At 44.3% G+C, this 24707-nt stretch overlaps 1 protein-coding gene across 4 annotated transcripts in view; it reads right to left on the reverse strand.

Annotated features, from left to right (window-relative positions):
- Positions 1–203: 203 nt before the first annotated feature.
- The window catches only part of SLC29A4 (solute carrier family 29 member 4), an 831354-nt gene continuing 806850 nt past the window's right edge, over positions 204–24707 (reverse strand). For all 4 annotated transcript variants that reach the window (XM_077275614.1, XM_077275613.1, XM_077275616.1 and 1 more), the window contains one exon: positions 204–443. The gene's annotated coding sequence lies outside the window, so the exon portion shown is untranslated. The remainder of the gene's footprint in view (positions 444–24707) is intronic.

Raw genomic sequence — 24707 nt, forward strand, 5'->3', positions numbered from 1 at the left:
TAATCTAGACATTGACACAGTTGATTGTGGCGATTGGCAGAGATTAGGTGCTCTGAGCTAATAGTTCGGGACCAGAGACTTGAATGTTTGACCCCAGCAATGCCCCTATTAATGGTAATATATTTCGATGAAAATTACAGGAAACTTAGTACATGGAAACCACAGTACACTCCAGAACCTAGAAAGATTTAGTGTCATTCAACTCAATTCACCATTTTTTATTTGCTTAATGTAATTAATCCTTAAATTTTAGATCACATGAGCTTGCAGTTGTGTTTCAATACCCAATTAAAGGTAACTTTATTTTTAACAATCACAAGTAGGTAATGTAAATAAAAGCTTATATTAATGTAAGGTAATCATAATTTGGCACTTCTTGAAGTCTTCATCTGTAAACATCAGTCAGTCCTTCAGATCAGTTTTCCTGATAAACTCTTAAACATCTGATGAACAAAACAAGTATACTGTATTTATTTTGTTTCATTATTCCTTCAAAATTTTTTCCAGCATATTTGGCATAATAAATGCCACATTTACTACATTTAGGTAATGCATGATTAAATATTTAAAATGTGTGGTAAAAATGCAAATGCAAGTGGCCTGCTCCATTAAATGTGCAAGAAAGTAGTTATGGATTTCTGTAGAAAAAGGCATGGTGAATACACTGCATGCACCCCAATTGGAGTTTTGGAGAGAGTTCATTGGATGATTTAGCACTAACCTTTCATCTAAAGATTTTCTTAATTCCGAATCTGTGCAGCAGCTTTATAGTAAAAATAGATCAGTCCAATAGCTAATGGTAGGATTTCCGATAATAACATCATATAGAGAATTCTGTTCCAAGACATTCTCTAGATCTTTGCCAAAAGGCATCATTAGCTATACCTCAACTTTCTCCCTTATTTTTATAATAAATATCCTTTTTACATATAGTCTAAATATAAGTATTTTACAAATTTTGGTTAGCTTTCTATTACAGCTAGAGATGATTGAACCTTCTCAAATTCAAAATTACCTTTTTCGGCCAATCTTTCCCATAAATTCAATTTGCCTTAAATTTATTTGGGTGAATCTCAGGAAAGTAAATAGTCAGGAGGTCCAGCTCAACGGGGTAAAAATCTTCAGCTTTATTGGTGCAATTTTAAAATAACTTCACATGCATCTGTAGTTCATAAATTAGAGCATAGACTCATTATGTGCTGGACGTGCACTAAAAGGGAACGTGTCATCTCCCAAAATGCCGTTAACTTAAGGATACTAAAAAAGGATAAAAACACTTTTAAAAATTGGCTGCGCTGCAGGAAAGAATTCTCTTGCTGTGGTATTCTTAAGGCCCCGTCACACTTAGCGACGCTAAAGCGATCCCGACAACGATACAACCTGTCAGGGATCGTTGCTGCGTCGCTAGTGAGATATCAAACAGTGAGATCTTCCCAACGACGCAGCAGCGATGCGGCGACCTGTAGAACGATGTCACATGGCAGCTATTATGACGATTCAGACCTCGATGAGGGACGTCCTGTGTGAACGAGGTCGTTGGTAAGGTGTCAAACACAGCGATGTGTGCTACCCAGTGGGACCTCAACGATCAAAAAAAGGTCCAGGCCATTCCGACACGACCAGCGATCTCACAGCAGGGGCCTGGTCGCTGCTACGTGTCAAACATAGCGAGATCGCTACTGAGGTCGCTGTTGCGTCACAAAACTTGTAACTCAGCAGCGATCTCACTAGCGACCTCGCTTAGTGTGACGGGGCTTTAGAAAGGCCTTTATTATCCACTGTGAGTTGAAATGCTGTACTGGCACCTTTATCAAGTGTAAAAAATCATACGGATGAACCTGTTTTTATCCTGTTTTGGTCAATTCTATCTGGCTCATGTTTCCCTAGCCACGGGGCAGCAACCTATGGCTATTTAAAACTTTATAGTGGTTGTGTCTTCACACAACAACCCAAGGTGAGCAAACTTGTTTTTACTGTCTCCTATATTAGGGTCCTATCCTATTGTGTGCTTCTCCTTTTACAGTCACTGTTTCCATTAACTTTAAGATATGGGGTTAATCTGCATTGAAAGCCCAGTTGCTGGGAGGAAATTTACTTTATTCCTCCCAGCAACCTCTGGCTTAAAGTCATAGATGCCTGGCACAGAGTGGGCATGGTTATGACTGGTGCTCACTATGTACTGAGCAGTGCCTGAAGCCGTGCCAGCAGCGCCTCTATGACAGTGCAGGAACTGGGTAGCTTTGGAATGCTAACCTTCAGATTAACCCAACATCTATAAGATAATTATAGTGCTTTGGAACAAAGCACTATACTGTTATTCCATCGTGGATAACTTCTTATTCTTCTTATTATAGTGCTTTGGCACAAAGCACTATATTGTTATTCCATCGTGGTAAACTTCTTCTTATTATTCTTATTATAGTGCTTTGGAACAAAGCACTATATTACATAGTTACATAGTTACATAGTTAGTAAGGCCGAAAAAAGACATTTGTCCATCCAGTTCAGCCTATATTCCATCATAATAAATCCCCAGATCTACATCCTTCTACAGAACCTAATAATTGTATGATACAATATTGTTCTGCTCCAGGAAGACATCCAGACCTCTCTTGAACCCCTCAACTGAGTTCGCCATCACCACCTACTCAGGCAAGCAATTCCAGATTCTCACTGCCCTAACAGTAAAGAATCCTCTTCTATTCTGGTGGAAAAACCTTCTCTCCTCCAGACGCAAAGAATGCCCCCTTGTGCCCGTCACCTTCCTTGGTATAAACAGATCCTCAGCGAGATATTTGTATTGTCCCCTTATATACTTATACATGGTTATTAGATCGCCCCTCAGTCGTCTTTTTTCTAGACTAAATAATCCTAATTTCGCTAATCTATCTGGGTATTGTAGTTCTCCCATCCCCTTTATTAATTTTGTTGCCCTCCTTTGTACTCTCTCTAGTTCCATTATATCCTTCTTGAGCACCGGTGCCCAAAACTGGACACAGTACTCCATGTGCGGTCTAACTAGGGATTTGTACAGAGGCAGTATAATGCTCTCATCATGTGTATCCAGACCTCTTTTAATGCACCCCATGATCCTGTTTGCCTTGGCAGCTGCTGCCTGGCACTGGCTGCTCCAGGTAAGTTTATCATTAACTAGGATCCCCAAGTCCTTCTCCCTGTCAGATTTACCCAGTGGTTTCCCGTTCAGTGTGTAATGGTGATATTGATTCCTTCTTCCCATGTGTATAACCTTACATTTATCATTGTTAAACCTCATCTGTCACCTTTCAGCCCAAGTTTCCAACTTATCCAGATCCATCTGTAGCAGAATACTATCTTCTCTTGTATTAACTGCTTTACATAGTTTTGTATCATCTGCAAATATCAATATTTTACTGTGTAAACCTTCTACCAGATCATTAATGAATATGTTGAAGAGAACAGGTCCCAATACCGACCCCTGCGGTACCCCACTGGTCACAGCGACCCAGTTAGAGACTATACCATTTATAACCACCCTCTGCTTTCTATCACTAAGCCAGTTACTAACCCATTTACACACATTTTCCCCCAGACCAAGCATTCTCATTTTGTGTACCAACCTCTTGTGCGGCACGGTATCAAATGCTTTGGAAAAATCGAGATATACCACGTCCAATGACTCACCGTGGTCCAGCCTATAACTTACCTCTTCATAAAAACTGAGTAGATTGGTTTGACAGGAGCGATTTCTCATAAACCCATGCTGATATGGAGTTAAACAGTTATTCTCATTGAGATAATCCAGAATAACATCCTTCAGAAACCCTTCAAATATTTTACCAACAGTAGAGGTTAGACTTACTGGCCTATAATTTCCAGGTTCACTTTTAGAGCCCTTTTTGAATATTGGCACCACATTTGCTATGCGCCAGTCCTGCGGAACAGACCCCGTCGCTATAGAGTCCCTAAAAATAAGAAATAATGGTTTATCTATTACATTACTTAGTTCTCTTAGTACTCGTGGGTGTATGCCATCCGGACCCGGAGATTTATCTATTTTAATCTTATTTAGCCGGTTTCGCACCTCTTCTTGGGTTAGATTGGTGACCCTTAATATAGGGTTTTCATTGTTTCTTGGGATTTCACCTAGCATTTCATTTTCCACCGTGAATACCGTGGAGAAGAAGGTGTTTAATATGTTAGCTTTTTCCTCGTCATCTACAACCATTCTTTCCTCACTATTTTTTAAGGGGCCTACATTTTCAGTTTTTATTCTTTTACTATTGATATAGTTGAAGAACAGTTTGGGATTAGTTTTACTCTCCTTAGCAATGTGCTTCTCTGTTTCCTTTTTGGCAGCTTTAGTTAGTTTTTTAGATAAAGTATTTTTCTCCCTATAGTTTTTTAGAGCTTCAATGGTGCCATCCTGCTTTAGTAGTGCAAATGCTTTCTTTTTACTGTTAATTGCCTGTCTTACTTCTTTGTTTAGCCACATTGGGTTTTTCCTATTTCTAGTCCTTTTATTCCCAAAAGGTATAAACCGCTTACAGTGCCTATTTAGGATGTTCTTAAACATTTTCCATTTATTATCTGTATTCTTATTTCTGAGGATATTGTCCCAGTCTACCAGATTAAGGGCATCTCTAAGCTGGTCAAACTTTGCCTTCCTAAAGTTCAGTGTTTTTGTGACTCCCTGACAAGTCCCCCTAGTGAAAGACAGGTGAAACTGTACAATATTGTGGTCGCTATTTCCTAGATGCCCGACCACCTGCAGATTTGTTATTCTGTCAGGTCTATTAGATAGTATTAGGTCTAAAAGTGCTGCTCCTCTGGTTGGATTCTGCACCAATTGTGAAAGATAATTTTTCTTGGTTATTAGCAGAAACCTGTTGCCTTTATGGGTTTCACAGGTCTCTGTTTCCCAGTTAATATCCGGGTAGTTAAAGTCCCCCATAACCAGGACCTCATTATGGGTTGCAGCTTCATCTATCTGCTTTAGAAGTAGACTTTCCATGATTTCTGTTATATTTGGGGGTTTGTAACAGACCCCAATGAGAATTTTGTTACCATTTTTCCCTCCATGAATTTCGACCCATATGGACTCGACATCCTCATTCCCTTCGCTAATATCCTCCCTTAAAGTGGACTTTAGACAAGACTTTACATAGAGAAAAACCCCTCCTCCTCTCCAATTTTTACGATCCTTTCTAAACAGACTGTAACCCTGTAAGTTAACTGCCCAGTCATAGCTTTCATCTAACCATGTCTCGGTTATTCCCACTATGTCAAAGTTACCTGTAGATATTTCTGCTTCTAGTTCTTCCATCTTGTTTGTCAGGCTTCTGGCGTTTGCGAGCATGCAGTTTAGAGGATTTTGTTTTGTTCCAATCTCCTCGCTGTGGATTGTTTTAGAAATGTTCTTACCTCCCTTCTGAGTATGTTTTCCTGGGTCTTCTTTGTTCAAGTCTAATGTTTTTCTTCCCGTCCCCTCTACTTCTAGTTTAACGCCCTCCTGATGAGTGTAGCGAGTCTTCTGGCGAATGTGTGTTTCCCAGGTTTGTTGAGGTGTAGTCCATCTCTGGCTAGGAGTCCATCGTACAAGTAATTCACACCGTGGTCCAGGAATCCGAATCCTTGTTGTCTGCACCACCGTCTTAGCCAGTTTGCATCAAGGATCCTGTTCCATCTCCTGGTGCCATGCCCGTCTACTGGAAGGATAGAAGAAAAAACTACCTGTGCATCCAGTTCCTTTACTTTCTTCCCCAACTCTTCAAAGTCCTTGCAGATTGTCGGTAGGTCCTTCCTTGCCGTGTCATTGGTGCCAACATGTATCAGCAGAAATGGGTGGACGTCCTTGGAGTTGAAGAGCTTTGGTATCCTATCGGTCACATCCTTGATCATCGCACCTGGAAGGCAGCATACTTCTCTTGCGGTTATGTCCGGTCTGCAGATGGCTGATTCTGTGCCTCTCAGTAGTATTGTAATCCGAACGTGGATAACTTCTTCTTATTATAGTGCTTTGGAACAAAGCACTATACTGTTATTCCACCGTGGTAAACTTCTTATTCTTATTATTATTATTCAGTCCGCACGTAATGCGGCCCGAACCGCTAAACTCACAGACTCCAGTGAGGTGTCATTTCGAAGCCAGCGTTCCTGAGAGGTGTGCTAAGTATTTTTCGTGTCGATCGGATTTGTAGTTTTGGCGCAATTTGCGTTTGAAAAGTGTCTCAATGCATTTCAATAGGGAAATTTTCCAATACGTTTATAATGGGCCTGATTTCTGAGGCAATTTCTAAAAATAACTGCCACCTGGCTGATTACCTCATTGATATGCGCAGTGAGACCCAGTTACTATGCCAACGCCTATAAACTCTACATCAGCCCACCAGGTCACAAGTTTTGTCAGATAATATCAGCTCTTAAAGTGACAGTACAGCACAATTACAAAGCACTATCTGTAGTCTTATCATTATTGCCCCGCTCACCAAATCGGACCCAGCCCACCAAATCGGACCAGAGTGCCCCCGCTTGCCAAATCGGACCCAGAGTGCCCCCGCTTGCCAAATCGGACCCAGAGTGGCGCCGCCCGTCAAGTCGGACCCAGAGTGGCGCCGCCCGCCAAATCGGACCCAGAGTGGCGCCGCCCACCAAATCGGACCCAGAGTGGCGCCGCCCGCCAAATCGGACCCAGAGTGGCGCCGCCCGCCAAATCGGACCCAGAGTGGCGCCGCCCGCCAAATCGGACCCAGAGTGGTGCCGCCCGCCAAATCGGACCCAGAGTGGCGCCGCCCGCCAAATCGGACCCAGAGTGGCGCCGCCCGCCAAATCGGACCCAGAGTTGCGCCGCCCGCCAAATCGGACCCAGAGAGGCGCCGCCCGCAAAATCGGACCCAGAGTGGCGCCGCCCGCCAAATCGGACCCAGAGTGACCCGGGCCGCCAAATCGGACCCAGAGTGACCCGGGCCGCCAAATCGGACCCAGAGTGACCCGGGCCGCCAAATCGGACCCAGAGTGACCCGGGCCGCCAAATGGGACCCAGAGTGACCCGGCCCGCCAAATCGGACCCAGAGTAACCCGGGCCACCAAATCGGACCCAGAGTGACCCGGGCCACCAAATCGGACCCAGAGTGACCCGGGCCACCAAATCGGACCCAGAGTGACCCGGGCCACCAAATCGGACCCAGAGTGACCCGGGCCACCAAATCGGACCCAGAGTGACCCGGGCCACCAAATCGGACCCAGAGTGACCCGGGCCACCAAATCGGACCCAGAGTGACCCGGGCCACCAAATCGGACCCAGAGTGACCCGGGCCACCAAATCGGACCCAGAGTGACCCGGGCCACCAAATGGGACCCAGAGTGACCCGGGCCACCAAATGGGACCCAGAGTGACCCGGCCCACCAAATGGGACCCAGAGTGACCCGGCCCACCAAATGGGACCCAGAGTGACCCGGCCCACCAAATGGGACCCAGAGTGACCCGGCCCACCAAATGGGACCCAGAGTGACCCGGCCCACCAAATGGGACCCAGGGTGACCCGGCCCACCAAATCGGACCCAGAGTGACCCGGCCCACCAAATCGGACCCAGAGTGACCCGGCCCACCAAGCCTCAACCCTGAGGGGCTACAACTACCAAACCAGCGCCTGAGGGGCACCCAAGTGTGAAAGTCTTGCAGGGGCAGCCCGGGCACCATTCCAAAGCACTATCTGTAGTTCCTTCAGGAAATACCCATCTAGTTATTATTATTAGGCTTTTTTCCGCAATTAATGTGGCCCGAACCGCTAAACGCACAGACTCCAGTGAGGTGTCATTTCGAAGCCAGCGTCCATGAGAGGTGTGCTAAGTATTTTTCGTGTCGATCGGATTTGTAGTTTTGGCGCAATTTGCATTTGAAAATTGTTTTCCCCTCATTGGAAAGCATTGTCTCAATGCGTTTCAATACGGAAATTTCCTCATAGCGTATAATGGCCTGGTTTCTCAGGCAATTTCTAAAAATAACTGCCAACTGCCACCTGGCTGATTAGCTCATTGATATGCGCAGTCAGATCCAGTTACTATGCCAACGCCTACGAGCCCACTAGGAAACAGGTTTTGTCAGTCAGATAATATCAGCTCCTCTCTGTTATCAGTCATTCCCCTGTCCTGCTGTCAGTCTATTTCTGTTATCAGCCATTCCCCATACTGCTGTCAGTCTATTTCTCTCTGTTATCAGCCATTCCCCTGTATTGCTGTCAGTCTATTCTCTCTGTTATCAGCCATTCCCCGTCCTGCTGTCAGTCTATTCTCTCTGTTATCAGCCATTCCCCCATCCTGCTGTCAGTCTATTTCTCTCTGTTATCAGCCATTCCCCGTCCTGCTGTCAGTCTATTTCTCTCTGTTATCAGCCATTCCCCTGTCCTGCTGTCAGTCTATTCTCTCTGTTATCAGCCATTCCCTTGTCCTGCTGTCAGTCTATTATCTGTTATCAGCCATTCCCTTATTCTGCTGTCAGTCAGAGTGACCCGGCCCACCAAATCGGACCCAGAGGGACCCGGCCCACCAAATCGGACCCAGAGTGACCCGGCCCACCAAATCGGACCCAGAGTGACCCGGGCCACCAAATCGGACCCAGAGTGACCCGGGCCACCAAATCGGACCCAGAGTGACCCGGGCCACCAAATCGGACCCAGAGTGACCCGGGCCACCAAATCGGACCCAGAGTGACCCGGCCCACCAAATTGGACCCAGAGTGACCCGGCCCACCAAATCGGACCCAGAGTGACCCGGCTCACCAAATCGGACCCAGAGTGACCCGGCCCACCAAATCGGACCCAGAGTGGCCTCAATTCTGAGGGGCTACAACTACCAAACCAGCGCCTGAGGGGCACCCAAGTGTGAAAGTCTTGCAGGGGCAGCCCGGGCACCATTCCAAAGCACTATCTGTAGTTCCTTCAGGAAATACCCATCTAGTTCTTCTTATTATTATTATTAGGCTTTTTTCCGCAATTAATGCGGCCCAAACCGTAAAACGCACAGACTCCAGTGAGGTGTAATTTCGAAGCCAGCGTCCACGAGAGGTGTGCTAAGTTTTTTTCATGTCGATCGGATTTGTAGTTTTGGTGCAATTTGCATTTGAAAATTGTTTCCCCCTCATTGGAAAGCATTGTTTCAATGCATTTATATAGGGAAATTTTCCCATACGTTTATAATTGGCTGGTTTCTGAGGCAATTTCTAAAAATAACTGCCACCTGGCTGATTAGCTCATTGATATGCGCAGTCAGACACAGTTACTATGCCAACGCCTACCAACACCACCAGGTCACAGTTTTGTCAGATAATATCAGCTCTTAAAGTGACAGCACAGCACAATTCCAAAGCACTATCTGTAGTCTTATTATTATTACTAGATGGTGGCCTGATTCTAACTCATCGGGTATTCTAGAATATGCATGTCCACGTAGTATATTGCACAGCCACATAGTATACAGCGCGGAGCCGCGCAGTATACAGCGTGGAGCCGCGCAGCATGCAGCGCAGAGCCGCGCAGCATACAGCGTGGAGCTGCGCAGCATACAGCGCGGAGCCGCGCAGCATACAGCGCAGAGCCGCACAGCATACAGCGCAGAGCCCCGCAGCATACAGCGCAGAGCCACGCAGCATACAGCGCAGAGCCACGCAGCATACAGCGCAGAGCCACGTAGTTATACTGCCCAGTCACGTAGTATATTGTCCAGTCACATAGTATACTGCATATCCCTGTTAAAAAAAAAAAGAATTAAAATAAAAAATAGTTACATACTCACCTCCTGGAGCGGCCGGTACCTGATGCTTGTTGCACCTCCTGGAGCGGCCGGTACACGATGCTTGTTGCACCTCCTGGAGCGGCCGGTACCCGACGCTTGTTGCGCGCTCCGGTCCCAAGAGTGCATTGCGGTCTCACGAGATGATGACGTAGCGGTGTCGTGAGACCGCACGTCATCATCTCGCGAGACCGCAATGCATGCAGCGGTGACCGGGGCATCGCGCGGAGCGGGAAAGGCCGGTTCCTGATCCGGAGGGTCCACCGGAGGATGAGTATGTAACTATTTTTTATTTTTTTTATTATTTTTAACATTAGATATTTTTACTATTCATGCTGCATAAGCAGCATCAATAGTAAAAAGGTGGTCACACAGGGTTAATAGCAGCGTTAACCGAGTGCGTTACACCGCGGTCAACGCTGCCATTAACCCTGTGTGAGCGCTGACCGGGGGGGAGTATGCGGGCGCCGGGCAGTGAGTGCGGGGAGTAAGGATCGGCCATTTTCTTCCGTACTGTGCGCGTCGCTGATTGGTAGCGGCAGCTATGACAGGCAGCTGCCGAGACCAATCAGCGAACGAATAACGGTGACAGAAAGAAGGAAGTGCCCTTAGACAATTATATAGTAGATTACCCTGCTCACCAATTCGGACCCCGAGTGGCCCCACCCACCAAATCGGACCCCGAGTGGCCCCACCCACCAAATCGGACCCTGAGGTGCCCAGCCCACCAAATCGGTCCCTGAGGTGCCCCGCCCACCGAATCGGACCCAGAGTGACCCCGCCCACCGAATCGAACCCAGAGTGACCGCGCCCACAGAATCGGACCAAAAGTGACCCCGCCCACCGAATCGGACCTAGATTTACCCCTCCCACAAAATCAGACCCAGATTGACCCAACCCACCAAATCGGACCGCCTGAGGGGCACCCAAGTGTGAAAGTCTTGCAGGGGCAGCCCGTGCACCATTCCAAAGCACTATCTGTAGTTCCTTCAGGAAATACCCATCTAGTTCTTATTATTATTCAGTCCGCACGTAATGCGGCCCGAACCGCTTCACTCACAGACTCCAGTGAGGTGTCATTTCGAAGCCAGCGTCCCCAAGAGGTGTGCTAAGTATTTTTCATGTCGATCGGATTTGTAGTTTTGGCGCAATTTGTGTTTGAAATTTTTTTTCCCCCTCATTGTAATGCATTTCAATAGGGAAATTTTCCCATAGGTTATAATGGCCGGGTTTCTGAGGCAATTTGAAATGTACCTGCCACCTGGCTGATTAGCTCATTGATATGCGCAGTCAGGCCCAGTTACTATGCCAACGCCTGCGAACTGTACATGACCACACCAGCACAGTTTTGCCAGATAATATCAGCTCTTAAAGTGATAGCACAGCACAATTCCAAAGCACTATCTGTAGTCTTATTATAATTATTGCCCCGCTCACCAAATCGGACCCAGCCCACCAAATCGCACCCAGAGTGCCCCCGCCCGCCAAATCGGACCCGGAGTGGCGCCGCCCGCCAAATCGGACCCAGGGTGGCGCCGCCCGCCAAATCGGTCCCGGAGTGGCGCCGCCCTCCAAATCGGACCCGGAGTGGCACCGCCCGCCAAATCGGACCTGGAGTGGCGCCGCCCTCCAAATCGGACCCGGAGTGGCGCCGCCCGCCAAATCGGACCCGGAGTGGTGCCGCCCGCCAAATCGGACCCGGAGTGGCACCGCTTGCCAAATCGGACCCGGAGTGGCGCCGCCTGCCAAATCGGACCCGGAGTGGCGCCGCCCACCAAATCGGAGGCGGAGTGGCGCCGCCCACCAAATCGGACCCGGAGTGGCGCCGCCCGCCAAATCGGACCCGGAGTGGCTACAACTACCAAACCAGCGCCTGAGGGGCACCCAAGTGTGAAAGTCTTGCTGGGGCAACCCGGGCACCATTCCAAAGCACTATCTGTAGTTCCTTCAGGAAATACCCATCTAGTATATCTGTTTTTATATAGCACAATGGTATTCATAATCAGCATGTCTTTGTTGTTGTTGAGTGTTAGAGGAAACCCATACAAACAAGGGGAAACAGCGTAACTGCCATAAAACACACAAAAACCCCTCACCTACTGTATTCTCACCCATCCCTTGTAGATTGTGAGCCTTCGCGGGCAGGGTCCTCTCTCCTACTGTACCAGTTATGATTTGTATTGTTCAAGATTATTGTACTTGTTTTTATTATGTATACCCCTCCTCACTTGTAAAGCGCCATGGAATAAATGGCGCTATAACAGTAAATAATAATAATAATAATAATTAATATTTTCATGTCACATTATGAGAACTACAATACACCACTTCCTATTCAATGGGAAACCTTAAAATTCATGATTAGAGGTATTTGAGAAGATTTGAGATGAAAGAATAAAGAAAAATAAAAAATCACCGCAAATAAGAGAATTGTTGAAACAAATATATGTTCTGGACCAAACTTATAAACAAAATCCAACTTATGCAACTCTCATTATTCTAAATAAACAAAGAGATGACTTGAAAAAACTTTTAAATCAGAGTTATTCAAAACATAGAGACATACTGCAGCAATACTTATATGAATCTGCAGATAAATGTGGTGGCTCATTAGCTAGGAGTATTCATCATAGAGCCCCAACTACATATGTCCCATTCATTTGTACCTAGCTAGTGTGGAGATTAATGAATCCTGAGAAGTTGCTGAAGCACTTAAGGATTATTACAAATCTCTACACAACATTGAGGGTATGTGCACACGTCCGGATTTCTTGCAGAAATTTCCTGAAGAAAACCGGAAATTTTCTGCATGAAATCCGCATTTTTTTTCTTTGCGTTTTTCTTCCGTTTTTTTCGCGTTTTTTTAGCATTCTGCAAGCGTAATTAGCTTGCAGAATGCTAAAGTTTTCCAAGCGATCTGTAGCATCGCTTGGAAAACTGACTGACAGGTTGGTCACACTTGTCAAACATAGCGTTTGACAAGTGTGACCATCTTTTTACTATAGATGCTGCCTATGCAGCATCTATAGTAAAAGATAGAATGTTTAAAAATAATAAAAAAAATTTAAAAAAATGGTTATACTCACCTGCAGGCGTCCGTTCCTATAGATGCCGGTGTGGTTCAGGACCTTCCATGACGTCGCGGTCACGTAAGCGGTCACATGACCGGTCTCGACCAATCACAAGACCGTGACGTCATCGCAGGTCCTTCACCGCACACCAGCTATAGAAACCAAAGCGGCAGCATGCAGCGGAGAGGCGGGAAGACATCGAAGGTGAGTATAGGACTATTTTTTATTTTAATTCTTTTTTTTTTACCAATTATATGGTGCCCAGTCCGTGGAGGAGAGTCTCCTCTCCTCCACCCTGGGTACCAACCGCACATAATCTGCTTACTTCCCGCATGGTGTGCACAGCCCCGTGCGGGAAGTAAGCAGATCAATGCACTCCTAGGTGTGCGGAATCCCCTGCAATTCCGCATTTTAATGAACATGTTGCTTTTTTTTCCGCGATGCGATTTTTTCGCAGAAAAAAAGGCTACATTTGCACAAAAAATGCGGAATACACTGAAAATAATGGGAGGCATATGTTAGCGTTTTTTTCGCGTTTTTATCACGTTTTTATAGCGAAAAAACGCGAAAAAAACGCGAAAAATACTGAACGTGTGCACATGGCCTAAAGGTCAATATGCAGATGTGTCACCATCGTGTCTCCAGACAAAAAAAGACCAATACAGTAAAAAAACTGCTCTATACTCTCTGAGGATATACATAGTATCCTAGAATAACCCTTTAATGATGAAGAAGTACTACAAGTTATTAAGATGTCCCCACCAAACAAGAGTTTCATATACAGCTCAATTTTACAAGTTATTAGCTTCAGAGTTGAGCCCTTCCTAACTAAAGTGTTTAAGTCTCTCTCAACTTAAAATCCATTCCCTAGACAAACCTAGGAAGTCCAAATCTCAGTCATACTGAAACCTGGAAAAGACTTAAACATGTACTCAACCTAACTTATAATGACCAGGGGGGATCTGTTCCTCTTAGAGAGGCGAGAGACAATACAATTAAGCCCTCCTTCACATGTCCATGTTTCTAATACATGTAGGATAAACAAAATGATACTCTTGTAGTTGTGATACCATTTAGTGGATAACAAAAATAAAATAAATAATGTTATAAAGCAAGCTTTTGAGATTTTTTTTTCTCTTGATCAGGCATGGTATAATAAAGTATCTGAAGAAACAAAAATATATACACAAAAAAATAGCAGATATTTGACATAATAAATGGACATTTAAAATACAAACTGAGCTCAGAGAGTGAATCCTTCATTAGCTTTCATAAGTGGTGTGAAAATTGTATTGTCCCAGTATCCATGTAAGATGAGAGACCTGATGCCTCAGATTTTGTAGCTATCCATAAATCCTTGTGACATATTTAATCCTGTGTGGAGGGTATCAAAGACTGTCATAAAATTGTGTTCACTGACCCCCTCAGCGTTTTTTTTGTGATTTACAGTTGCCTTTAACCCCTTCACACCGCAGTCCATTTTCGTTTTTGCGTTTGTTTTTTGCTCTCCTTCTTCCCAGAGCCATAACTTTTTTTTATCAATATGGCCATGTGAGGGCTTTTTTTTGCAGGACGAGTTGTAATTTTGAATGACACCATTGCTTTTACCATATAGTGTACAGAAAAATGGTAGAAGCTGTGATCATCGGATCGCTTGTGCTACACAGAACGGGACTTCAACCCCGCTCTGTATAGCAGAAATGTTCATTTGCTGAGCGCCAACCACTGGGCTATGCTCACAGAAATCTGGCAAAAGAAATGACAGGGGTCTGTTGCAGATCCCAGGTTGTCATGATAACCCATCGGTGACCCACGGTCATGTGACACTTGTGCCGATGGGAGGGATTAGTGATGCGCTTCGGATGTGATTGAGAGATTGACAGCGGCATCTAACAGCCGCGGATGGATCGTGATTCCAATCGCGGCTGTTAGAGGCACATCTCAGCGGTTCAAATCAGCTGACATGTGCCAGAGAAGATGTGGACTCTGTGCCTGAGCACACATAAAAGAGGGTCACCTGAAATGCACCGTACATGTAAGGCGCATGTCGTTGAGGGGTTAATACTTTCATCCTGGACTACAAAAATGTTTAGACACAGGTTGATGGGATTTTTTTGTCTCTAATCGTGTGGCAATAAGATCTCATTTCTTTTCCATTTCTCCAACATAGAGACCCCCCAGTACGACAAACAGTGCACAAAATTAAGTACACCACATTGGAAGAGTAACATGTAAATGTCCCAGGAATCTTATAGTCCTACTATGCATTGTGGATCTTGTGGATCTCTATCCGGTCTGTGGTCATTAAATGAGTGCAAGTTTTGCAGCTCTTCACATAGGTTTCTTTAGGATAGGTTCCTCTTGGTGTATCAGATGGCATTGAGCATATGATAACAATATTTCTTAAATTTGGAAGTTGTCTGCATCATCACCATGGAGGGTCTTTGAATTTAGCCGGTCATCTTTGTGTAGGATATGGTGAAGTTTTTTGGCAGTTTTCTGAGTATTTCAAGCTGTGAGCTGTAGGTCACCATCAGAGGTACACACTTATTTTCCTCTTTTTCTCCATATTCAAGTAGTTTACTTCTAGGGATACTTGATCCGATCTCAATGTAGTTGTGGTGGTAGCCTTGATTTAAAAATATATTTTTAAGTTGAGCTAAGTGTTCATCCCAGTCTGTTGGGTTGGAACAGATATGATTATATATGAGGGCCTGGCTGTAGACAATGGACTTTTTAATGTTTTGGATGGAACCTGTGCCATCTGAGGTATGTGGGATGATCAATAGGTTACCATCGGATGTCTGGATTGAACCATTTACAATTTTTATGGTGGTATCCAGCAATTCAATGTCAAGTTTATGGTGGGATGAAAGGTATTGTATCTTCATGGAATTTTATAAATTCTTGTTCAAACTCAGTCCAGATTATTAAGAAATCATCAATGCAACGGAAATAGGCCAAGGGTTTGATGGAGCAGGATTATAAAAAGTAATTCTCCAGTTTAGCCATGAAAAGGTTGGCATACCGGGGTGTAATTTTGCTGCCCAAAGCAGTTTTGGTGCCTTGTAGGTATAGCTCCTCATTGAAACAGAAAAAAAGTTATGCACGAGGATAAATCTGCTGAGTTCTAATTCCGATTCAGAAGGGATCTCATTAGCTTTTAGTAATATTTGGCAGGTGGTCACTCCATCTTCATATGGGATGTTAGAATATAAGGATTCCACATCCATGGTAGCAAAGATGGCACCCTTGGGGAAAGGATCTACTGTAGATAGCTTTTCAAAAAGTCTGTGGCTTTCCATTAAATAGCTAGCTGATTTTCTTACTAGTGGTTTAAAAACATTCTCTATCCATCCTGATATTTTTCAGTGAGCGTTCCCACCTCAAAAATGATCAGCCTCCCTGGGTTGTCTGGCTTATGAATTTTGGGAAGCATAAATAAATTTCTATCCTAGGATTTTCAGGTATAAAGTGCAAAAGGTTTGTGGAATCTGTACACAGGCATCTGATGACTCATATATTTTAGAGTTGGGCAATTATCCAGTTTGGTGTAGTACTGTCTGTCAGCTGTCTGTGTGCTTCATCAATGTAGTCTGTTGTATTGAGGGGGACTATGGCACTACCTTTATCTGCAGCAACAAGTAATCTCCTTGTTGTTCTTCAGACAATGAATTAGCCTTCTCCCCTGCACAGTGATATTACATGTTTCCTTTCTCTGTTTATCCAATATTATGGTCTACACCAAATGAGTCAATATATTAATCCAAAGTGGTATTGCGGCCAGGAGGAAGTGTCCAGTCATTTTTTCTTTTCCTTTAATCTAACTAGTGTTTGGTTGCTTAGAAGCCCCAAGTCATCTTCACCATCAAAGATCTCTGTCAGGACTCTGAACATTTTGATTACCTTTTGTGCATTATTGCCCTTTTCCAAGATGGCGTTTTTGGTCTCATGTGCACTGTGTCTTCCTGCTATATAACCCCACCCCAGCCTTTAGTCTGTGCTAGAGTATTCTGCCTTGCATCCAGCTTCTTACCCTGGCGACTCTCTGGCTTTGCACCTGCACCTGCTCCTGTAAACCTGTGTGGAGATTCTGCTACTCAGCTCTGAGTTTCTGCTGCATACATCGGTTTCCAGTAATTCTCCTCCATCTGGCTGCTTGTGTTTGTTTCCATCTGCATTTGCTGGACATGTAAGCTGTTGCTGCTCTGCTTAAACCTGAGATTATCACCCAGGCCTTCCTGTTTGAGCTAAGACATTGCTTGAACTGCCTTATAAGTATATCTATCTGTGTTAGGACTAAACAAGGACTTATTTGTGTCAAGTTTCCTCAAGTACAACTGTGCTTCATAGACTTTCTGCTTGATTGCGTTTTTCCTCTAAAGTTCCTATAGACTATTAAACTGCATTTTATCTTTACACCAAGTGTTGTGGACTTGAGCTTTGCTCTGCACCTGTTTGAATCACCGTGTGATAATATAGACTTTACCACTTATAAAACTGTGTCCTGTAGTTGTCTTGTTCCACGTAAAGAGTCTCCTGAGTTATCCCCTATAATTATTACAGGATACTGTAGCCTCAAAAGAGGAGACTGCTGGAGCAATGACTGCAGATAGCAGACTAGAGCAGGTGTTCTCCATAATTAGATCACTGCAGAAAGATCTGGAGGGTCTGCAAAAGAAGTTTGGAAGCTTTGAACACAATCAACAAGTAATTCCAAACAACATAGATATTCCAGCTCCAACAAGATGGATAAAAAAATGTTTTTCTTTATTAATCCAGCATCGTATTAAAAAGGAAAATCCTTACAAATGGTAGACCAGACAGGTGATTGTAAAAATTACGGCAACACGTTTCGACCACTAAAGGTCTTACTCATGCCTGTGAAATTCCACAAGTGAACGCTACACATATAACACACTTAGACCCAAGACACACCCCTTATGTCACATGATTAATCTAAAGGTCCTGGAGCCACACATATTTAAGTGAAAATCTAAAAAGATTGTAAACAAAAAAACATATTAACATTAACAATAATGATACATAATTTTGTTTCTTTTATTCATGCCTGCGGGGAAATGAGTATTGAAAGATCTATCTTTCAAATCGCGGAGGTGATAATAGGAGACGCCTACTCACAAGAGAGGCATTTTGGATATACAATTTGAATACTCGTTTCCCCGCAGGCATGAATAAAAAATGAAATTATGTATCATTATTGTTAATGTTTTAATATGTTTTTTTGTTTATCTTTTTAGATTTTCACTTAAATATGTGTGGCTCCAGGACCTTTAGATTAATCATGTGACATAAGGGGTGTGTCTTGGGTCTAAGTGTGCTATATGTGTAGCGTTCACTTGTGGAATTTCACAGGCATGAGTAAGACCTTTAGTGGTCGAAATGCGTTGCCGTAATTTTTACAATCACCAGTCTGGTCTACCATTTGTAAGGATTTTCCTTTTTAATACGATGTTGGATTAATAAAGAAAAAAAAAATGTATCCATCTTGTTGGAGCTGGAGTATCTACGTTGTTTGGAATTGCTGCTGCTCGACGTCTGGGTCTGGGTCAGGACGAACTCTCGTGCCCCGTACTTGATGGTCTGGTTGGTGAGATGGCTACGGTTTTTTAGCCGATTTTTGTATTTGTGTGACAATCAACAAGTGTTTGGACAAACTTTGCAGGACTTAAGCACCCGATGGCAGTCCAGGAAAACAAACTTGTTGGCATGGAGTCCCAATATGGATGGGCTTTTCAGGTCATAAGCTCACAAGTAGCTGCACAAGCGACTTTATCATCTGGGCAACCGCCACCAGCTAGCCCACCTAAGTTGCCCCCATTCAGATTTAATGGTTATCGCGACAAATTTTGTGGCTTTGTGAATCAATGTATGCTATATTTTGATGTGCATGCTGACAGTTTTCCTAATGATAGATCCAAAGTATTGTGTGTAATAATGCTGCCTACCGCACGAGCACTCGCCTGGGCGAATCCGATGATTGAGTCTCGTGACCCGCGGTTAAATAATTTGGACGATTTTTTGGCCGCTATGGCATTAATGTTTGATGACCCTAATCTCCGTGCAACCGCTGAATCTGCTTTATTGTCTTTACGCCAGGCTAAACGTTCTGTTATTGAGTATGCTACTGAATTCAGGAGATTAGCGGTAGATACCAATTGGGACAGTTATGCACAATTGCCTATTTTTAAAAGGGGTCTGTCTAGCATTGTAATGGATGAACTGGCTCGCTCTGAATCACAAGAGCTAGAAACATTTATACAGCATTGTGTGCGCATTGACATTCGCCTTACTGAGCGTAGGCAGGAGAAGTTTGCTGCATATAACTGTATTTCTAACTTTTCCCTTCCTTCGAAAGAGCCTGCAGGTAAAACATCTCGGGAGGTGGAGGAGGTGCCCATGCAAATTGATTCCGTTCAGAGGCGCGAGAGTAATGAGCGTCGGGAGCATCACCTTCGAGAAAGTCTATGTTTCTACTGCGGCCAGTCTGACCACTTCCAGTCTGACCACTTTCTAATCAACTGTCCCAAGTGTCCCAAGTGGCCTAACAAGGTGCTAGCAGCAGTAGGGGAGTATGACAACTATGATGGTGAATCTGACATCTCTGAATGTAGCCTGCCTTTAAACGCTGTATTCCATTCACTTTCTATGACTTCACCAGCCAAGGAGCTAAATGAAAAGAACTCTCACTGTTCTCTCCCAATTAAGATTCTGTGTACAGGACAGTGGATTTCCAGTGCAGCTATGATTGACTCTGGTGCAGGTGGCAATTTTATGGATATCGCATTTGCCAAGGAACATGGTATTGAAATTCAGCAAAGAGCCTCTCCAATTACCATGGAAACAGTGGATGGGTCATCTCCGGGCCTGTGGATCAGGAGACCGCACCCCTTGAGATTTTGTTGGAGCCTAATCATCAAGAGCAACTCTCTTTCTTGTTAATTTCTTCTCCTCATTTTCCTGTGATTTTAGGCATCCCTTGGCTGCGTTCTCAGAATCCACCTATCAACTGGGAGACCAAGGAGATTATCTTTCCAACAAGGAGCAACTCAGCATTAACTGAAGCTGTCCCCGAGTCCACAGCTACGGAAACACCGATACAGGTATTTACTTTACCTTCAGCATATAAAGAGTTCTCTGACCCCGGATTCGACAGAAAACCTTATTTATACACAGAAGATTGGGGGGTTTATCCTTAGCCAATTTTATATTATACTATAAGTCGGCCCAACTGGCCCAGCTAATTAATGTCTGTACTGACAGGGATAATCAGCCCAGATGGATCGATCTGGAATTCTCCTTCATGGCTCCCTTCTCCCTACCAGGTCTACTCTGCAGAAACTCCCAAAGGGTCTTCATGTAACGGCACCGTTTTCCTTTCACTCTCTGATCATTTGGTGGAAAGAGAGGTTTAAGCATGACCTACAATCTAGAGCATCCCTATTGACCAGCCTCTTCCATAATCCTGATTTTATACCGGGACTAGATCCCCGTCCCTTCTCCTGGTGGATCTCTAACGGCATAACCACTCTGAGACACCTTAGCACGCCCTTCCACACCCTACTTACCCGACAAGAGTTCATCCAAAAACTCACACCCCCACCCGAGGAAACACTGCGTACATGTCAAATCTTCCATTTTGCCAGACAGACCTTACAATACAAAGTCCCCCCACGCCCTACAAATTTCAAACAGAAATGTTTAAATGACCCCCTGGGCAGAGGATCCATTTCCCTTATTTACGCCTCTAAATAACACCCAGGTTGACAAAAAGCTTAAATTTATGGACCAATGGGAGACAGATTTGAATATATCAATGTCCCTGGAGGAATGGAGGAAAAATTGTAATACACTCTCTAAGGGTAGCTATCAGTCTTCGTTGGTTGAGACATCCATCAAACTCTTTCATAGGACCTACCAAGTCCCAAGCAAATTACATACAATTTACCCGAATGTATCAGACCGTTGCTTCAGAGGATGCGGGGCCCAGGGAAATCTTAAACATATTTGGTGGGAATGCCCGGTGGTTTCAGCTCTGTGGCGAAAGGTACGGTCTGCTGTGATAAAAATGTATGGTAAAGTGGTACCTTTGAACCCGGCCATATTCCTCTTGGGAGCTAGGGTATCTGGCTTTTCTACTAAACTTCACAACCTAGTCAGCCAACTTTGCATGGCTGCAAAGCTACACATTGCATCGAGGTGGAGGACTGCTTCTCTTTCAATGTCGCTGGTCGTGGACAGGATGAACACCATCTTACTCTACGAAAGAATCCAAGCCACAAGAAACGACACATGGGACATCTTTTATCAGACTTGGCGACCCTGGATGGAACTGGATACTAATGTAAACCTAGGGCAGACTTTAATATTATCCTTGTGATGGCTATGCAACTTGTTTGTGTTCACTCATGTTATTCAGTATGAAATACTTAATTGACCCCCCCATGTACTTCTCTCCCCTGTCCTTGTCTTGTCGTTTATGAGTGTTTATTTTGTGTAATCCAGTCGTTGATCGGCTTATGTTTACTTCCCGAGACTTAAATTGTATATTACTCCCCTGCACGGGAAACTTGTTGTTAATCTCTTGTTCAGAAAATAAAACTTATTGAAACCAAAGAGTTCTCTGACATCTGTGACAAGAAGAATGCAGATCAGCTTCCTCCACACAGGCAATATGACTGTCCCATTGAGCTGCTTCCTGGGGCAGCTATTCCTTTTGGTAATGTATATCCTTTGGCGGCACCTGAGCTTCAAGCCTTAAAGGAGTATATGGATGAAAATCTGGCCAAAGGCTTCATACGTTCTTCTTCCTCACCAGTAGGGGCACCTATATTTTTTGTAAAGAAGGATGGGTCCCTGAGACCCTGTGTGGCTATCAAGAGTTCAATAAGGTAACCATATGGAATCGTTACCCTTTGCCTCTGATTCCCGAATTACTGGAAAGAGTCCGCCATGCTAAGTGTTGTGTATCCGCTTTTTGGGCTCCCCTGGTGGTTGCTGGTGGTACTGGTGACTTGTTTGCACTTTGCTGCTTCTGTTCACCTGCTTCCATCAGCGTTTGGGAGTTTCCTATTTAGCCTTGCTCTCCAGTCATTTCCTTGCCGGTCATCATTGTAACCAGAGCCTTCGGTTGCATGTTCCTGCTACTAGTCTGCTGATCAGCTAAGTGGACTTTGTCCTTTTGTTTTGTATCTTTAGTCCAGTTTGCAGTTTTTGTAATTCTCTGTAGCTGGAAGCTCTTGCGGGCTGAAATTGCCACTCCTGTGTCATGAGTTGACACAGGAGTCTTAAAGTAATTTCAGGATGGTTTTTTGAAAGGGTTTTCAGTTGACCGTGAAGTCCTCTTTTGTATCCTTCTGCTATCTAGTAAGTGGACCTCTCTTTGCAAAATCTACTTTCATACTGTGTATGTCTTTTCCTCTTATTTCACCGTTATTACATGTGGGGGGCTGCTATCATCTTTTGGGGTATTTCCCTAGAGGTAAGCCAGGTCTGTTTCTTCCTCTACCAGGCTTAGTTAGTCCTCCGGCTGGCGCGTGGCATTTAGGAAGCCGTAGGTATGCTCCCTGGCTACTATTAGCTGTGTGGTAGATTTAGCTCACGGTCAACTCGAGTTTCCATCACCCGAGAGCTCGTTCGTTATTTATATGTTTCTTACGTTCCCTTGCCATTGGGAACCATGACAGTATGACCGGCCATGTGTTAAACTTATTGGCAGAAGAAAGGAGAGAAAAAGGAAGTCTGTAATTTTTTTTTTTTCTTTTTCCCTATGCTTGCTCCATAGTTGGATCAGTTGTATTTCAGCTCTAATTACTGCCTTTGCCTTTCTCTCCTTATAATCCTTGAATGGCTCTGAGCTCACCTGTTTAAAGATGGATCCTCAGAGTTTGGCTGCAGGTTTAAATAATCTTGCTACTAAGGTTCAAAATTTACAAGATTTTGTTTTGCATACTCCTATTTCTGAACCTAAAATCCCTACACCAGAGGTGTTTTCCGGAGATAGATCTCGGTTTCTGAATTTCAAATATAATTGTAAATTATTCCTTTCTCTCAGACCTCACTCCTCAGGAGATTCTGTCCAGCAGGTTAAGATTGTAATTTCTTTGCTGCGAGGTGACCCTCAAAATTGGGCATTTTCATTGGCACCAGGGGATCCTGCGTTGCTCAATGTGGATGTGTTTTTCCTGGCTTTAGGGTTGCTTTATGAGGAACCTAATTTGGAGATTCAAGCTGAAAAAGCTTTGATAGCCCTATCTCAAGGGCAAGATGAAGCTGAGATATACTGCCAAAAATTTCGTAAATGGTCTGTGCTTACTCAGTGGAATGAGTGTGCCTTAGCGGCAAATTTCAGAGAGGGCCTTTCTGATGCCGTTAAAGATGTTATGGTCGGGTTCCCTGCGCCTACAGGTCTGAATGAGTCCATAACAATGGCAATTCAGATTGATCGGCGTTTGCGGGAGCGCAAACCCATGCACCATTTGGCGGTATCTTCTGAAGAGACGCCAGAGAAAATGCAATGTGACAGAATTATGTCCAGAAGCGAGCGGCAGAATTATAGGCGTAAAAATGGGTTATGCTTCTATTGTGGTGATTCTGCTCATGTTATATCGGCATGCTCTAAACGTACTAGGAAGGTTGACAAGTCTATTTCAATTGGCACTTTACAGTCCAAATTTATTTTGTCTGTAACCTTGATTTGTTCATTATCAGTTATTACCGTGGATGCCTATGTGGACTCTGGCGCCGCTCTGAGTCTTATGGACTGGTCCTTTGCCAGGCGCTGTGGGTTTGATTTAGAGCCTCTGGAAGTCCCTATACCTCTGAAGGGTATTGATTCTACACCTTTGGCTTGTAATAAACCACAGTTCTGGACGCAAGTGACTATGCGTATGACTCCAGACCATCAGGAGGTGATTCGCTTCCTTGTGTTGTACAATTTACATGATGTTTTGGTGCTTGGATTACCATGGCTACAGTCTCATAACCCAGTCCTTGACTGGAAAGCTATGTCTGTGTTAAGCTGGGGATGTCGGGGGGCTCATGGGGACACTCCTATGGTGCCCATTTCGTCATCTATTCCATCTGAGATTCCGGCATTTTTGTCTGATTATCGTGATATTTTTGAAGAGCCTAAGATTGGTTCACTCCCTCCTCACAGGGATTGTGATTGCGCCATAGATCTGATTCCTGGCAGTAAATTTCCAAAGGGTTTAACCTATCTGTACCTGAACATGCTGCTATGCGCGAGTATATTAAGGAGTCCCTGGAAAAGGGACATATTCGTCCTTCTTCATCACCTTTAGGAGCCGGTTTTTTCTTTGTCTCTAAAAAGGATGGCTCTCTGAGGCCTTGTATTGATTATCGACTCCTGAATAAAATTACAGTCAAATATCAGTATCCGTTGCCTTTGCTGACTGATTTGTTTGCTCGCATAAGGGGGGCTAAGTGGTTCTCTAAGATTGATCTTCGTGGGGCGTATAATTTGGTGCGAATTAAGCAGGGGAATGAGTGGAAAACCGCATTTAATACGCCTGAGGGCCATTTTGAGTATTTGGTAATGCCTTTCGGCCTTTCTAATGCACCTTCTGTCTTTCAGTCCTTAATGCATGATATTTTCCGTGAATATTTGGATAAATTTATGATAGTGTACTTGGATGATATTTTGATTTCTTCTGATGACTGGGAGTCTCATGTTCATAGTTACATAGTTACATAGTTATTAAGGTTGAAGGAAGACTGTAAGTCCATCTAGTTCAACCCATAGCCTAACCTAACATGCCCTAACATGTTGATCCAGGGGAAGGCAAAAAAAACCCATGTGGCAAAGAGTAACTCCACCATGGGGAAAAA

This window comes from Ranitomeya variabilis, chromosome 7, assembly GCF_051348905.1.
Source record: "Ranitomeya variabilis isolate aRanVar5 chromosome 7, aRanVar5.hap1, whole genome shotgun sequence".
Classification (NCBI taxonomy): Eukaryota; Metazoa; Chordata; class Amphibia; order Anura; family Dendrobatidae; genus Ranitomeya; species Ranitomeya variabilis.